The 17,543-nt window shown below is 43.9% G+C and overlaps 1 protein-coding gene and 1 long non-coding RNA gene across 3 annotated transcripts in view; one reads left to right on the top strand and one right to left on the bottom strand.

The window, feature by feature from the left end:
* The window catches only part of LOC138453804 (zinc finger protein 11-like), a 2,054,811-nt gene that overhangs the window by 1,439,545 nt on the left and 597,723 nt on the right, over positions 1 to 17,543 (top strand). The window lies entirely within an intron of this gene.
* Positions 1 to 17,543, bottom strand: part of LOC138453805 (uncharacterized) — a 43,929-nt gene that overhangs the window by 3,062 nt on the left and 23,324 nt on the right. Inside the window, exons 3-4 of one of the 2 annotated variants that reach the window (XR_011260533.1) lie at positions 8,690 to 8,879; positions 7,524 to 8,227 (exon numbers count right to left, since the gene is read on the bottom strand). This is a non-coding gene — a long non-coding RNA (uncharacterized lncRNA). Of the gene's footprint in view, positions 1 to 6,572; positions 8,228 to 8,689; positions 8,880 to 17,543 lie in introns of those variants that run through there. The other variant, XR_011260532.1, reaches the window with a different exon arrangement.

Consider the following 17,543-nt stretch of genomic DNA (forward strand, 5'->3'; position numbering starts at 1 on the left):
GCAATTCTGCAGGTCATCAATTGGCCTAAAGTCCAGAAAAAAAAGTGTGGGGGCATTAACATATGCCCAGGGACTAAATGTATCCTAAAGTGAAATACGCACATTTTACAACATCCTGAAGTGTAGATAGAGGTTTTCCAAAATATCGTAAACAAATATCCTCCAAGAATGAACATTCAGTTACCAGCTGAATAATAGATTCAAGTGTACTTGGTGAATGGCAAAAATAACAGATGGAATGTTCTGAGGAAATATGGGAATCAAACAAGGGTTTCTTTAGTAAGAAGGAGATTCCAACGAAAACGTATAAAGATAGACCTGGTAAGCCGGTCAGGATAGATGCATAAAAAAGGTGCAGTAATAGCCAGCTTTTTATGATCAGTGTTAAGATGACTTAATGAGGGGTACGAGTGCAACAAATGTATTGTTAATCCAGTCAAAATAATACAAAGATATTTTAACTTTTGTTGGAAGATTCACAGGCGTAGTATTAATTTTATTAAGCACAAGATTGCATCAATTATTAATTGAACAAGCCCAGACTCATCCTGCAGTTTGCAAGATTTTGTTGAAATCTTCAAATAAAGAGCCCTTAGTTGGACATAGTATCTTCTGGTATAATGACAGAAGTTTCCTCTCCGCTCTGGCCTGTAAAGATATTATGCCAAGTTCGTAAAGGATGGCAGCAATCGGTAGGTACTTGTTTTTCGCCATAAAAAGGCCTCAAAGGCTGGGAGACGCTTTAACAAGCTAGGAGGATAGGTTTCTATGCCACAGAGGACTTTAGGGACATGTTTACCCCTCTTAGAAGGAGATCACGGGTTTTAGTCAAAATGTGCAGTACCCATGATTTCAGAATGCCTATACATGATTTGGTATGGATCCCAAATAAGTCCTAGAAGATATTGTCTTGATTTTAGAATCCCTAATCCGCCAAGAGTGTGAGGTCTTGTTCCTAAATTTAGACAGTGGTAACACCTTTGTCTAAGGGTTAACTTTCAATGAATGGGCTTCAACATAACTGACAAAGGAGTTTGTCAGGCGTTGGAGTCCGACTGCTGTGCAGTCAATTAGTAGATAATAGTCGGCATTTGCTAGGCAGTGCGGTCTCAGATGACCTAATTTGGGCGAAGCCAAAACTGCCGATTTTAGATGGTCATCAATATCTGCAAGATATAAATTGAAAATACAAGAGGCCAGCACACAACCATGTCGAAAGCCACGCACATTCGGAATGGATCTTAAATGTCCATCCGAGTTGTTCCATCATACTTGTATACAAGTGTTAGAATAAAACCCTGCAATGGGCCCGAGAAGACCAGAAGGAATGCCCCAATTCTGGAGCTTGAGCCAGCGCTTATTTTGATAAACTGCATCAAATGCTGAGCTTAGGTCAAGAGATGCAACAAATATGGACTGATACTTCCCTCCCCACGCCAAGTGTTTTAATGAATTGACGCACCTAAAACCAGTTGGCCATTTTCCCCAAGATTTAATTTTCAGAAATCCAAGATTCCAGATGTCAGAGAAGAATTGAGGCAAATGCCTTACTTTCTGCATCTTGGATTGTATTTGGGTGATAATTAAACAGACACAATCTATCCCCTCTTTTATAGATTGGAATGATAAAGGCAGATGACCAAAGAGAAGGGAAGTCTCCTGTGATTATTATGTTCCGATAGAGTTTTGACAGAACTTGGTACTAAAGCTTGGGCTCATTCTTAGATAAAATAAATTGGAAAGCCCACTAGGACCTGGAGCACAAGAGGAACTTAGTTTTAATATTGTACATCATACCACTTCAAAACCAAAGTTTTCACAATCAATATGTGGGGCACCATGAAATGGAAGGCTCGCGAGTATACTTAGAAGAAAATAGGTCCGTAAAGAGAGCAACCAAAGCCTATTCAGTAACTGTTAATTTGTATGGAAGATTGTGTTAACTCCAAATTGTTAATCAGTTTCCAAAAAGTCCTGGTTCTTATTTTTAAGGCAGTTTAGCATGGATTCAGAATCCATCTGTAATCTTTTAGCTCTAGTATTTCGGGTCCAGTTCTTATAGGACTCACGGATAGCATTTATACGTTTGAGCATCATGCAAGAGAAGTCCAGAGAAAGATTTGACATATCTGATGTTTTTTCTCGTTGCTCTCCTTCGCAACACTAATTCTTCATTGTAAACATGAGTATGTTGTACAATATTGACCCTATTGATGAGCTTTGCTGAAGTTGCATGCTTGCCCTGAGCAACAGAGAGTATCATAAGAGAACTTACAAAGGTGCCAAACTGGTTGAAAGTAAAGTAATCACGTTGCTCATCATCTGAGAGATGGCTCAAGAAGAGAAAGAAGATTTTTTTTACCTTATCCACTAGGCCAGCATGCCATATGATTCTATTTGCAGCACAGTTAGCAAGTAAAGCATTGACCGTTTTAGCCCATCAGACCCATGGGGTGTCACAGTTGGGGCTTGTCATGGCCTTCAAAAAAAATAAAAAATTAATGGTCCATTTAAGAACGTTGTTTTGGACAAGAAGTTGAAAAGGGGAATTTTATTATGAAAGCACATACATAAAAACGAGTTGCCGCCCAAATCGGTGGTCTTTGAAGACAATTAAAATATGTTGACAAAAACATTGCCACTATCTCGGGAGGAAAGTTCAGGGACAACAAATTTGTCTTGGAAGCAAGACAACCCATAGCAACCCAGGTTCAAATCCCAGGATCACTCTTAGAAACTGGCCCCCGGTATTAAGTGCGTTATAAAAGAACAATTAGAATTATTAATATGTCAGCATTTGGTGTGTTAAATACTTTTTGATGGGGGGGGGGGGGGGAGGGAGATAATGTCACATTTCTCTCCCATTAGATAAAGCATGCCTTTGTCAAACGATGCAAAAGGTTACCGTTTTTGTATTGAGTAAGTCTTGAAAGAAAGCCTAAAAGCCATTTTTTATACTTTCACTCTGGTATTTGGAGTCTTCATGATGGGGTGAAAATAACAGAACATTATAAGTATTCCTATATAGCTGCAGTACTTAAATTATGATGTGTGTACTTTTCAAGTCTGATTGGAAGCCAAACATCATGGTGAGGCGGGGAAAAGAGTGCAAATTTGTTGTGAGGATTTACAAGGTCCACGTATGTCGGAAGAGAGATGTTCTACCTGGCCCTCTCTTGATTTTCAGTGTACAAGTTGAGATTACATATGGGCTGACGGTGTCCGGGTACCTTTTTCCACAGTGCAAACTGCATTCCCCTTGGGAGTTTGAGGCCAACATTCAAAAAAAAGCTTGATTGCTTAAGTGTTCACCCTCACCAAGATTTGAACCCACTAACCCACAAAACCACATGAAAGTGTCTTCAAAGCACACGTATTGTATTGGTATTTTGCTTTCCACAGAATATTTCAGTATAGATTTTTGGGTTAAAAGGGTGCACACCTTTTATACTTTGCCAGCAGTGTTCTAGGAAAATCTGTCTTTTTATTCTCGGGTATAGAAGATTAATTTTGTGTAAGACAATGCTCCTTTCGATTTTGAATTTACTTTGATTAGGAAAGGCCAGTTGAATAAAATGTGTGAATTTCACTTTAGGATATGATCAGTCCCTGTGCGTATGCTAATGATCCCCCCATTATTTTTTCTGGACTTGAGCCTCATCAATGACATTTGAAGACCTGCAGAATGCCTTACTATGACTGCCTCAGTACCTTTCTGGTAAATAGGCTTTGTTACGATTGCACCATTCTGCAGCAAAACACTGCCCCATCTGGCACAGGGCCAGTCCCTTACATCCTTGGAACGTGCAGTTACATTAGGTAGGTTTGGATTACATACCAGTTACCCAGTTACCTTCATTAACCTTTGTCACTGTACGTTCCTTTTGAGGTACCCATCTCTACAAATGATTCAGCTCACTTGGTCGGTAACCTCAAAATAAGCCTCACTCCTTTCATTGCTACAACCATAGTATTAACAGTTAACAATCAGATACTGAACATCAGTTTATTTGATCCCCAGGGATATGGACACATTGTGACCTTTTCGGTGATGCAAATAAGGGGTCCCAGCCCCACACACCTTTTTCCAGCTGGGGCCCCGAAAATCCAAGGCCGGCCCTGCCCATGAACTACACACCCAGTCGCTTACCCCTGTGCATTGGACAAATCTCAGTCCATCCCACCCCTCCGCACAGGACAAATCCCCTAATACTCCCCTCTGCGCACAATATCCTGCTCCATTTTATGTGCAGGGCAACTCAAACCCAGACCCTCCCCTTGCTGCAAAGGTTAAATACCTCCCTCTGTGCATCCATCAAACAGAGGTGGGGGAGCCTGAGAATTCATTGGTGGAGCCAAGCCAGAGCCACACACACGTCTATTCCTGCTGTTTTACCTCCTCAAACCCCACAAACACACCCATGATTGGGGCCTGGTAGGCAACGGCAGCAGGACTACTTGGTGCCAACAGTGGGATGGTGACTTGTAGTGGGCAGGTGGCACTTCCTCAGATAAGGGGTGTTTTGTTTTAGCAGAAAGATATTAAGGGTGGCTGCCAAAGGGAGGAACCACCATGGCAGAAGTAGGGAAAATAATCCCTCAGTCTCCCACACTGCAACATTTCCCATCACTTCCTGGGCAAATATTCAGGATTAACTTGCCCCTCACCCCCATGTTTGGCTTTCAACAATACTCTGTTTTATGTACACAAACCATAGTAAATTACTCGCACAGATATATAAATTCTTATAGAAATATGCAAGGTAAAATGTTTACAATTGTGGCATTATTCCTCCGGCTTTAATGGAAGACTACACATATCAGAATGCAGTTCAGCAGAAGGCAAACACGGGCCTGTGCATTTTGAAAATGCTCTTTCAAGACTCCTAATAAAAAGGTAATATGTGAAAAGGTTATCTGGTTGTGTTTTAATGTTTGACAAAAGCATGCTTCACATATGAGAGGCAAATCGGCACATTCTATCTAAATCAAACGCTTTTTGGTGGGTTAAATATGAACATGAGAAAATAAGGCAGAGAGTAAACTCTTGTGTGGTCTATGTAATTATCTTGAAGGAGGGCATAGATTTATGCTGCAACTGGTGCGTGTGCTCAAAATAAAAATGTCCCTTCACAGTTCTTAACGAGGAAACATTATGAACGTCTTCCCCAAAAACAATGGTCTCCATAATGGGCCATCACTTGTAAATCAATCCCACTTTGAATGCTCTGCTTTAAGAAAGGAAGTGATTGGGCTGCTGAGAGGAGGGTTTGTCTGGAGACCTGCAGCAGGAGGTTTTGAGGTAACACATTGCTGCACTAGAACAAACTAAAAAAAGGGAGTCTCCTACAAGGAAGCAGCAGAGCCCCTTTTGAAAACATTAAAGTTCTGGAGGCAGTCGTCTGGGGACTATGGGGCCCCTATCACCACGAGCACACATATACTTATCTATTGAGATGGTGAACAGTATTCCAAGCTGCAATGAGATGTCACGCTTCATTGCAGCTTGGAATCATGTTTTCACCCAGATCAAAAAAGGCATAAATGTGCGGTTTAAACTTGTGCCAAGCAGGTGTGTCGCAGGAGGGCGTGAGCTCGGTCCCCAGGGCCAATGGGCTCCTTCCTTGGACCAATCCCCACCTCTAAGATTCAAACCCCACATTGCACAGGACACATCTCCTCCCTCTACTGCTGCACATGACCTAGTGCTCTTCTACACTGGACCTGGAGTTTTCCTAACTTCACAAGACCAAAAGTCCCAAATCCGCCCCTCTGCACAGGATACCGGTTAATTTTTGCACTGGCTGAATTCCCTGGGCGTGACACATCCCCTTTTCTGCATACAACCACAACCCCGAAAAATGAAATGCATTGGCGAATTCGACTGGGAAGACACATGATTTATACACATACAAAAGGGCTCTACATGAGAATTTTTTTATACCACCTCAAGATAAATGCAACCACTTAGCCTGCTAGGTCTTGGATGTCAGTTACTACAAACACCCTACACGGAGGGGGCTAACATCACCGCTTCTAACATCACCGCTTAGCAAAAGTAGACGTCGCCATGTAATCCCTTCCAATTTGGAGACAGTTTAAGGACACGCTGGCTGGTGACTCGGACTCAATATAACCCACGGAGTATGGTGATGGTTTCTGAATTTGTTACCTAAAGACAAAACATAGCTCCTGAAGAAGGGGACAGCATCAACTAAATGCGTCGAGCAAGAATGAGGAGAGATTAATGAGATTTGTATTTTTTTTTAAAAAATACTACATCAGATTTGAAAATTGTTGTATACTTTCAATATTTTTGTTTGAAGAATCTCATCAAGACAGTTTTCTCACAGAACGTTGTGCAGACGATGGGAGGGCCCTTAAATTGGGTTCCGACTCTAGGTTTAGGATTACTGTCTCGTGTAGGGATGGTTATACCTCTTCTGCACCCTAATCTTTTTGTTGAAAATGTCTAGAACTATCGAATTCATGGTCTATATTTAGTGTGCATGGTAACAAACAGTTCATTATTACAACATCCCATCATTAACAAAAACAAACATTGCAACAGCTGAATGTCTCATTAATCCAATTTATTTCAGCACATAGTCCCGGAGCCTCCCTGGGGGTCTCCGTTCCATTCTCTGGGGGTATCTTGGTTTTCCTTCCCCTGGCTCATCCGACCCCGGGCAGCCCAAATCAGAAAGGAAGATCTTCCTGGAATCATTCTGGAGTCATCTGGTGACTCCATCCTAGAGTCATCTATGGCTAGTTCAGGGAGATCATGAAGTATATGTATAGGCTAAAATATTTAAATGAGATGATTCTAGAGTTATCATAGAAACTACTCCCGGATGAGTTGGGATTACTTCCATTGATTTTGTATTACTCCAGGATGACCGCATGCCAACTTCAGAATGGGTGGGGATTACTACAAGATGGTTCCATGACAACTTCAGGATGGGTTTGGAATTGTGAATGATTATTGCAGACAACTTCAGGAGGCGTTATTTAATGCTTCCAAAAGATTTTGGAAAAGGGTTTTCATTACCCCCAGGATGTATCCCTTGTGTATAAGACAGGTGGTATTAAAATAAGGGGGGGAGGAGGGAAGTCTAGTTAGACTCCTGGATAGTACACTGGAAATCCTCAAGGGAATTTGCAGCTGTCACTGTCCAACTTTGCTAGAGCACTCAAATGTCGTTAATTAACGAGTTCGCCGATTTAGTATACAAAACTACAAAATCCACGTCACAAACCAACCTGTTAACTCCATCATTTCAGTTCTCCCCTCTAACTAACATGGCATCACATCGATAAACTCCCACAATTACAAATCATTGCACTAAAATACACACATGACAGACTGCCGACAGTCACTTCACTCAATACCACTACGTGCAGCCAACAATTAGTTCAACCATTCACCACACCAAAGAAAACACTCGCTGACCTCACCAGAAATCATAGACAATACCCAATAGCACAAAAACATGTACCATTTACAGATGGCACCAACCTACCTAGTTCCACACACAAGAGCACTTGCATCTTTTCACACAGCAGCATCTGAGCTACAATTACGTTGTCAATTAGTAGCGGGGCTGACGTAGCAACCAAACTGTTCCAATTCCATGTTAAGACCGTAATCTGAATGATTGAGCAGGTGTGTCGGAACGTGTTGGTGTCACTTCACGGTCTAAACAGGCATGACCATCATACTGTAACAAGGACACTGTTGAGAAGACGTGATGCTAGAGTTGAGCTTGTCAAATTATATCTGTCCGACAAAACTTTTGTAGCAGACAATTGAAAGACATAGCAGTAAAATCGGCAGATGTCTCTGTGTAATGTTGCTGTTCCCAAAGATGTAGTTGCGCAACAACTACAAAATATTGGACTACCAAGTAACAGTCAATTGTCCAGGTGTAGTAACAGAGGCAGTTTGGGACCGGAATGTAGGCGGAATTAAGAACACTTGTGACCATAACTGTGAACAGCTATTACTAAGTTTGTGAATAGTTGGTTTCCACCGATCAGTTTTTTCACTGCATCATCTTCATGTAGTTCATGCAACACTACGTTTTCCAGCACTTCCCAGATTCGACCAGTTGCTGCTTTTTATCCTCTGCCTTTCTTTTTAAAGCCTGACATAGTCCCTCTGCATCCCAATAGGTTTTCATCATTTCGTCAAATGTTTTCAGTGTCTTAATGCAGGGTTTCTTGGCTGCGGGTATGAAAAAGGCAAGTTAAAACTTCAAAATGTGACAACAATACAATTGAGCTGTACACTGAGGATAAGTGACTCCCCTTAAGTACGATCCTATCCGTCCACTTGGCTTCACTTTTGCTTATTCTTGCACTCCTATGCGCTTTCCCCTCCTCCCCATGCAGCTACCCAGAACTCAGTCTAGTTGCACACATACCCTCACCTGGACTACAGTCCCCGTGGGCGTTCAACCCATAGCGCTTTGAGATCACACATACAAATGTCCAATAACATAAGAGAAATCATGTAGACTAGACTATCTATACTTTAGAGAGTTACTCTAGAGGAAAGAGATGTTGTAAAAGAGTGGTGGGCATTGTGCAGAACTCTTCTTTATGTGTGAAAAAAAGGGAGGGAGGTCAGAGGTACCCTCTTCGCCCAAACATCAAATAGATAAACCCAAAAAAATGCATTGCTTACCTGCTGACTGGAAAACCACTACAGCTTTGAAATCCTTTTCTTCTGATTTCATCAAGACCCTCTATTAGCCATTTACAATTTACTTCACCAGGAATTGCCAAAGGCCCAAATTCCCCATCCTTTCAAATACGCAGAGAATTGTCGGAATCAACGAAAAGCACATTAATAGTGCCATGATTTGAATTATTGCCTAAAAGAAGAAGAGGAAAAGAAAAACATTTAGTATGCTTCAAGTATTTGTAAAACTGTCTGTTCCAAAAACCATTACTTTACTTTATAGTGGGATTCATCTTCCACTCTGCAACCCCTCCAGCTAATCCAAAATAGGGCAGCAAGACTGATCCTTGGCCTTAAGCCCAGGGACTGCATCTCTCCTGCACTAAAAGTCTTCAATGACTCAGTTGCTGCTGCACAGATTAAATTCAAATCCCTCTGTATCATCCAGGGGACCACACTATCTTCCAACTTTATCTCACTAAATACTCTTCTCTCTAGACCACGCTCCTCTGGCACCAACTCAAGGTGTAAAACGTTTTGCTAAACAGAGCACGGGGGGGTGGGGGTCGTTCACTTTCCTCAGCGGGCTCCCTCCTATGCAATAGCCGCCATGTTTTCAATATATTTTCCCACCATTGCTCCCTCCCCGCCCTGTGGGTGCTTTGAAACAGTATTTGTTATTGTATAAGCATGTCACAAGCAAACAAAGATTAGAGGTGGGTGTTCTGGAGAGGCAATACATTCTTAACTGCAGGGCTCTTGTATCTAAAACACTGCAGAGTATTTTTGTGTGTGTCCTTTAAAAGATAAGCACCTGCTTCAGTTTCTTAAATGTAAATATCAACCTTAGCAAGTCCCAGCTGGCATACAGCAACATTTACAGAAATTATAGGGACCGGAAATAAGAGGGCATGCAGGGACTGAACCCAAGGGATCTTCACTGGGGGAACAAAAAGCTTAGTAGACAGGCCTTTGCTAATATGAGCCAAGCACTACCCTCCAGAAGGGTCAGACCACTGCCTTCTGGGAATAAACTGACCTCCAACTTTCAAATAACAAAGCAGTTAACAGCACTGCATTCACTCCCAGGTTAGAATAGCACACTGTGACAGTGCTCTGTTACAGAAGGCTGCTGAAAAATCTGGAAAAGCAAGAAAATGTCTCCAAAACATCTAACAAGAATATGAACTGGTCACATCATTGAGACAATAAAAACAACCATCATAAAAAGCATTCACCCCAGATCACCATAAACAATTATCAAAAAATACTTTTGTGAAATTAATGACATAGCAATCACTAGCCCTGGCAAGCATTCAATAAATAAGTTTAAAGAAACTATTATCTGCTGAGGTGCAATGATTGGAAAAATCAAACCGCATTGAAGGGGCAATAAAAACCCTCCGGGAACCTCATCAACCTATATAGAGAATGGGACGCAAGTATAACTAGAACATGCAGTAATCTGCCAGAGACCCTGAAACTTACATTTGGATTTATTATATCATGTAGTGATTTCCCCAGAGTTAACAAACTAAACTTAGATGGAGGGAATTACAACAGTGTCCCCCACGCCCAAAGGCTGCCACAACTTCGCCCTACTGTGAACTGAAAAGGCAATGGAAAAACTGGGGTAAACAAGCTCTCTATACATTTAAAATAAAGGGGCGTAAAAGCAATACAACAGCTCCGCCTCACGGGTATAGCATCCGTAACTTCCAAAAGCATTACAATTCAAAATGACAGTCTTTGAATGCCAGACAGTATGCTTTTTATGGGGGTCAGCTTTACAGAACCTCTTTAGGGGTACACTTTGACCTTGAGCACAGAGTACATGTCCTGTATACTTGTGCTGTAACAATCTTCCCCAGCTTGAACGAGGTGGAAAGGAGGGGGTTGCGACTCGCCTTAAAATGCAAATCTCTTTCAGTTGCTGGACAATTAATGAATACCACTTAGAGAGTGGCGTTCTTTGTTTAAGCGCAGTGTTAAGAGAAATAGATTGGGGCATCTGTCCACTGTTGGTTAAAGAAGCCATTTTTCCTCCCTTCTTAATGGGAGCTTGGATGGCCAATATCCGCAACCATTCTCTGTGCGCAAAATCGCAAAAGCAAATCTTAATTTGGAGCTTTTGTAAAGTAAAGCTCAAAGCGCCCTGTACCACCAGAAGCAGGAAAGTAGGAATTAAAGAGCGCATTCATCAGGGCATTTCAACCATCCCCGGCCTGAGACTACACCTGGTGGTGTGTTCAGCACACCCTGTACCATACAGGGCTCAAACAGTCTGCTACACACTTCAAAACATAGCTAGCCAAACAAAACTGCACCCCTTGGCACCCTGCTTCAGAATCAACCAATATTGAAGATGCTGTGAAAGTCGCACACACTTGCCACGTGCCACACATCAACAATCCTCACACAAGGGAAAACTATGCCAGCGGGAGTCTGTGCACCGGCATGCAGCTGTATGGCCAACTTATTGAAAATTACAAGCATAGCTCCACTGTTCCCCTTATGTACAATCGACACATTGTCCCCGGGGCTACATGACACTGCAATGTTCTTAAGCAGACAATAGAGTCAAATCTTGAGTATCGCTGGGCCTGTGCGACTCCTTCCTTCCTTCACAGTAAAGCACTGGAATTATTTGCTCGTACCCATTGAAGGTGCGGTCATGTGTACAAGTTTTATATGCACCATACACATAATCGCACACAAGGGCACCGCAAGCACGTGGATAATGGGCCACTTTAAAAAAGTAAAAAAGCAACCAGAGATTTTGTAATGATTTGTTTAGTAGATTAAGCTTCCGCTGTTCAAGCCTGAACTGTCCCCTAGGGACTGGTGAGGGTATGTTAACATATAACGGTGCCAGCAAGATAGCAATTAGGTTTTTCACCTTAAAAAAAATAAAAATAATTGATAACAAGATAGTCACTCTACAGAAGTGGTCCTCAAATATTTTTGACCCGGTCTACCCCCACCCCGTCCCATCTGTAAGAAAAACATACATGGCTTGGGCCCTCCAAAACACATGGACTCCGAAATGTTTACCGGTTGCGAACGGTTCTCACGCACTGGTGTAAAATGGTGCCCCAAATGGAGGTGTGGATGCCAAACACTAAATTCTTTCGAAATCATTGCTTGCAATAACTCAGATTAGAGGACAAATATTTGTAAACACAGCATTCACAATGTTTTGCTACAATACAGAAGACTTGACTAAAAGTAGTGTTGGATATTTATTAAGAAGACAAAATATTGCTGTCCTACAGTAACGTTTGACATGCAGCTGATGTAACAATTTGTTTCTTAAGTATAACAACTTTGAGATTACTATCAATGCAGTCACTTGTAAATTGGACAGTGCCATAATGGAGAACTAGTGTCAAGGGTGGACCTGTCTATCAGCAGCCAGCCTGGCACCATTGGGTTCAATTTTTCCACCTCCAGCTTTAACTAATATTTAGTCTTTAGGGCTGCAAGTCAGAGAATACAGAAAGGTAACAGTACATTGACTACACAGTACATTGACTCCACATAAGGATAAAGTTGGAAACTCTGCATTTTGCCAAAATCCACACAAAGGCAATTTTTTGAATTGGCTCTCCGGTAGGCGATCACTTTGAAGCTCCATTAGTTCCTCCAGGAGGTTTATTGGGAGGTGGGCTCCTACGTCTGCTAGGAAATGCTGAACCATCCAGTCATCGACATTACAATTGTCCTCTGGAAAGTACTTCGAGACTGGTTCTGAGATGGGTTCCTATTAGTTCAACGCAGAACAAAGAAGTGATGGCTGGAAGGTTTATACTGAATCTTAACTACTGGCATTGCTCTGGGCAAACCCCCAGACCATCGTTCAGCAACACATGGAAGATCATACTCGGTCTCCTCAAGAGCATCTGCTAATAATGGAAATTCATCGATAATGCCGACATCAACCCTCCTCCTCCAAAGCTCCACCTCCTTCTTGAATGCGGATATTTTTGCTTTTATAGTAAATGATGGAGTTTCTGTGCCTTGCAGGGAGAGGTTTAGAAACTTTTGCTTTTCAAAGATGTCACTATGGTAAGCTAACAGTACAAGCCAGCTTGATTCACACAGAGGCTCTTCTTTCGTCTGGTCTAAACTCAGAAGCAAGTGTCTCACTTTGTTCCAGAGTTCATAAATGCAACTTAAAACATTTCCCTTGGAGAGCCACCTGCCTGCCGTGTGAAACAACAAAGCATCATGTTCAACTCCCATTTCTGCACATAATGGGGCAAACGGACGGGCTCTTGTGGAGTGCATCGCGAGTTTGTTCCCCATATTGCGCACAGGCAAAGCTTCCTGGTGCATCATGCAGTGTGTCCACAAAATATGTGGAGCTACTGCCGACCCTTTTGCTTTTAACCCAGCTCTAGTACCAGACATTGAAGGAGCACCATCCGTGAAAATACCAACACACACCTCCCACTTCAGGCAGTGGGAACTTGGAAAGTAGTTAACAATATTAAGGACTTCAGATGAAGTTGCTCGGCCCTGAATTGGTTTACAAAATGTTGTGTTATTTGGCATTTATATAGCGCCCTATGTATCATTGGTATGATCTAAAAGCGCTTGTGGGTTGAACGCCCTTGGGGACCATAGTCCAGAACAGTCAAGAAAGTAGGGTAGTAGAGGGTGCTTGGGTGAACTCAATATGTGTGTAGCTAGTGTGATTTGCCTGATGATAGCTGCATCCGAACACTAGGTGCTGGTAGTGAGAGATCAGTCGAATGTGCGCAGTCAGGGGGTGGTTCTCTGAGACTGCATTCTGGTGGCAATAGGCCTGTGTAGGATTTTTATGCGTGCAGCTAGGCTGGTTTTTGTCATGGGTATAGCTGCGTTCTAGCAGGATGTTGGGGTTTTCATGAAGTATTGTTCTTATGTGTGCAGCTAGGCCGAATTTGATTGCTGCGCTCGATTGTGTGATGGTGTAAAGTAGAGAGTGAGCATAGTGGTAGGAGAGGCAAGTGGATGATTTACTCTTAGGAGCCCACTGTTCCTGGGTTACATTCTGGATCTGGATGAGCTGGCAGTGGTCGTCCTCATGTTTCGCAGTAGCGACATTCCGAGGTAGATTCACAGGTAGGACCGTAGTAAGTTATGTTTTGCTCAGTTAGAGGGTAATTATCCTTGGGCTCAGCACCATGTGTCTCAGGAGCCCATTTTCTGGGTCTCTGGTTGTGCTTTATCATGGGTTGTAGGATAGGTCTTGGAAGGATACTTGGTTGTAGGACCAGAGATATCTCGCACCAACGTAGTCACACGGGGCAGTGATGCTAAAGGGAAGGCTGGACAGAGGCATTGGAGTCTGGATGCTTTAGCGCCTAGGTGGGATTGTATCTTAGGTATCATAGTCGGGCATGGTAGAGAGCAAATTGGTATGATCAACTGGATGGCGCGAGAGGCTGTTGGGCCTTTGTAGTAGAATCCAGAATCTGAGAGTCAGTAGTTGTACATCTTCGCACCTGCAGGACACCAAGGTTGCCATCTGTGGCATACAGTTCCTAATTCTCTCTTGGAGACTTATGGATTGCTGTCTGTGTCACTTTGCTCGATGTCTCTCCGAACATTTGTCGGTCGACTGTAATTACTTTCCAATGTAATGTCATTGAAGTCATGGTTCCTGATGTTGGTGGGTTTCACTTGCGCTAGAGGGTCCTAATCGTGGTTTACGGAAAGAGACGGGTTTTTAGAGCTTTTCGGAAGGTCATGTAGTCTTGGATGATATGATTTTATTTATAACGCGCTTAATACCCAGAGATTTCTAAGCGCAAACATGTGTTGCTGCGTGTCGTCTTGCTTCCAAAGCGAGCAAGTTGCCCCTGAGCTATCCTCCCAATGTGTCAAATGTACAGAGGGAGTGAGTTCCACAGATTTGGAGCCTCCAATCCTGGCAGAGTTGGAGGCTGGAATCACTAGTAAGAGGGCAGTGCTTGACCTTAGAGTTTTTGATGGGTGATAGGGTGTAATCTCATTTAAGTATGCTGGACCGGTCTTGTGCACTGCTCGGTGCGTAATGCATAGGGTTCTGGAAGTGGCCCTTCGTCCAACAGGGAGTCAGTGAAGGGTGCGGAGAGCGGGGGAGATGGGATACCTGTGTCCCAGAGCAAGAAGGAAGTCTGGCAGCAGCGTTTTGGGCTCTTTGGAATTTTTTAAGATGGTATGCCGGTGCACCAAGGTATAAGGAGTTGGCATAGTCCAGTCGCATCATAACAATGGACATAATAGCGGCGAGTCTGTTGGGGTAGGTGAGGTAAGGCAAAATACGTCTTCGGAGTTTGAGGTGGTAGTGACAGGATTTAGATAGATTATTGATCTGATGGGAGAGGGTTAAGCCCGAGTCCATAGTGCAGCTGGGGTTTTTGACTATTTTGGACGGAGGAGAGGTGTGCCAAGGGAGTGGTTGCGGGAGGACAGTATTGCCGCACACTATGATCTCAGTTTTAACAGGGTTCAGAAGGAGGGGGTTTCTTGTCATCCATCGGTCAATATCTCTGAGGCACGCTTCAAGGTCAGGACGAGGGTTGGAGCTTGTTTTGGGAATCTTGAGAATAATTTGGGTATTGTCAGCCTAGCTGTAGCAGGTGAGGTTATGCGCGCAGATAATCCCTGGTAGAGTGGTCAGGTAGAGGTTGAAAAGGAGAGCAGAGAGGCAGGCGCCTTGGGGTACTCCAGTGTTCATGGTGCGAGCGGTTGAGACAAAAAGGGAGAGGAAAGGGATTTGTTTCCAGTTGTTGATGAATGAGGCAAACCGTTAAGAGTGCCGAGCCTCGGATCACTAGAGAGAGGTATCTGTCAAGAGGGTAGAATGATTAACAGTGTCAGGCAGCTAATAGATCGAGGAGATCCAGTACGACACAGCCCAGACCTTGAGATCATCCCAGATCAAGATCAGAGTGGTTTTTGTTCCATGGCACGGCCTGAAGCCTGATTGAGCGGGGTAGAGTAGTTTGTTGGATTACACAAAGTGGTTGAGCTGAGAGTACGCAGCGCGGTCAATGATCGCCAGGAATCTGATGTTGGAGATCGGAATTATTAGGGTCAAGGGCAAGGAGGTGTTTTTTTTTTCTTCTTCTATTTTTCTTTAGAAGCGGTTTGACATGCGCTATTTTGAAGGCCTCTGGAAAGATGCCAGAGGTGAGGGAGTCATTTAGTAGGGGAACAGGGGCCGGGGGTGGGTGGGGATTCTGGAGGGTATGCTGCCGGATAGTAGAAGAACTAGTCTCTCGAGATGGGGTTAAAAAGAGGCAAAAGATGGCAATGCGGTAGTCAGAGCAATGGAATCAGGTGGGGCAGGGGAGCGACGGTGGAAAGTTTGTTATTAAGGGTTGCTATCCTGTCTAGTTATGTGTTGTAGAAATGCAGCAAGAATGAGTTGCAGAGTGTTTGCATGGGCGTGGTCTGGGCAGAGGTGCAGGTGGGTTTCATGAATTCAGAGATGATCCTGTGGAGCTCTTTGCTGCTGCTGCGACAGTTCAGTATTAGTTTATTGTGATAGTTTTTTTGGATCGCAGAATTTGTAATTACAGTGGTGGCGGGCGTACATACATCTGCTGAGAGTGGTTGTAGATGTTCGCCATTTTCGTTCGAGATTTATTTGGCTTTTGAAAGTCTTCAGGAGGGGCGTGAACCATTTGGGGGAAGGTCCTTTGCGAGAGGCGGCGGGGCATGAGGGGGTGAGATGAAGTAGTGATTCTTTAAGCAAGGAGTCAAGGATTCGATGGAAAGGTCTATTTGAGGCCATCGGTGCTGAGAGTCAGTAGCAGGGCTTCAGCTAGGTCAGGGAGTATCTTGACTTTGTTACAGCATTTGCGATCATGGGTGAGTGCAGGGAGAGCCAAGGGTGCAGGGGGTGGTGTGTGGACAGAGAAAGGGATGGCAGAGTGAGTGGTCTGTCCAAATGAGCGGTTTGGGACTAGATAAGGTCATAGGAGCTGAAGATTGCATCAAGGGAGTGAGCACCAGAGTCTGTTGGACCGGTGGTATGTCGGGAGAGGTTGAGTGCCTCTAGACTGTCGACCAGGGATTGGGTCCTGGGGTTGTTGGGCACATCGAACCAGATATTGAAGTCCCCCAGTAGTGTGAGTGTTGGGTGGTTTACCTGACTGGTAGCTAGTGAGTCATAGAAACTGTTGGCAAAATGTTTGTCAGATCCAGGGGGTCTGTATAGGAGTAGGAAGCTGTGAGTGTTGGTGGTAGAGATTGTTTTACTAGAAGGGATTCACAGTTGGCATTGCAGATCTGGGTTTTAATGAGCGAGATGGAGAAATTAGGTTTGTAGAGGATCACTACTCTGCCACCTCTGGAAGGTCTGCTGTGGGAGATAAGCGAGAAGCCAGGGGGGAAAGCCTTGTGCGTGACTGGAGCAAAATCTTGCGCAAACCAAGTTTCAGTGATGAAAATGAGGTCAGGGTTGTCAGAGGATAGGAGGTCAAAGATGCTGTGTCTGTTTCTCGCCACGGAGAGGCATTGTAAAGGAGGCCAGGGACTTTGAGGCGAGGAGGTTTTCTGACGCTCATGGCCGGGAGGGGGGGGCGGTTGGATTAAGAGGCAGGGGTAAGGTGTCAGTCATTGCGATGGAAGGTGTGGTCGGATCGGTATGGGTGGCTGAGACTGACAGAGGGGTGCTAGTGTGGGTTTGGGACGCAAGTGCTCTTTGAGGGGGTGGCGAGTGAGTTAGGTCGATGGGAAGAGGGAAGAGTAGGCGGCCGGTGGTAGGTATGTTAGTGATGCAGAGGGGAGGGAGGGTGGTGTGTGGGGTCAGGCAAGTTGTTGATTGTTATAGTCTGGAGGGCGCTAGGGGTTTAGGTGTACTGCGTGAGAGGTCGAG

The sequence above is a fragment of the Ambystoma mexicanum genome, chromosome 4p, assembly GCF_040938575.1.
Source record: "Ambystoma mexicanum isolate Mex_15411 chromosome 4p, UKY_AmexF1_1, whole genome shotgun sequence".
Taxonomy (NCBI): Eukaryota; Metazoa; Chordata; class Amphibia; order Caudata; family Ambystomatidae; genus Ambystoma; species Ambystoma mexicanum.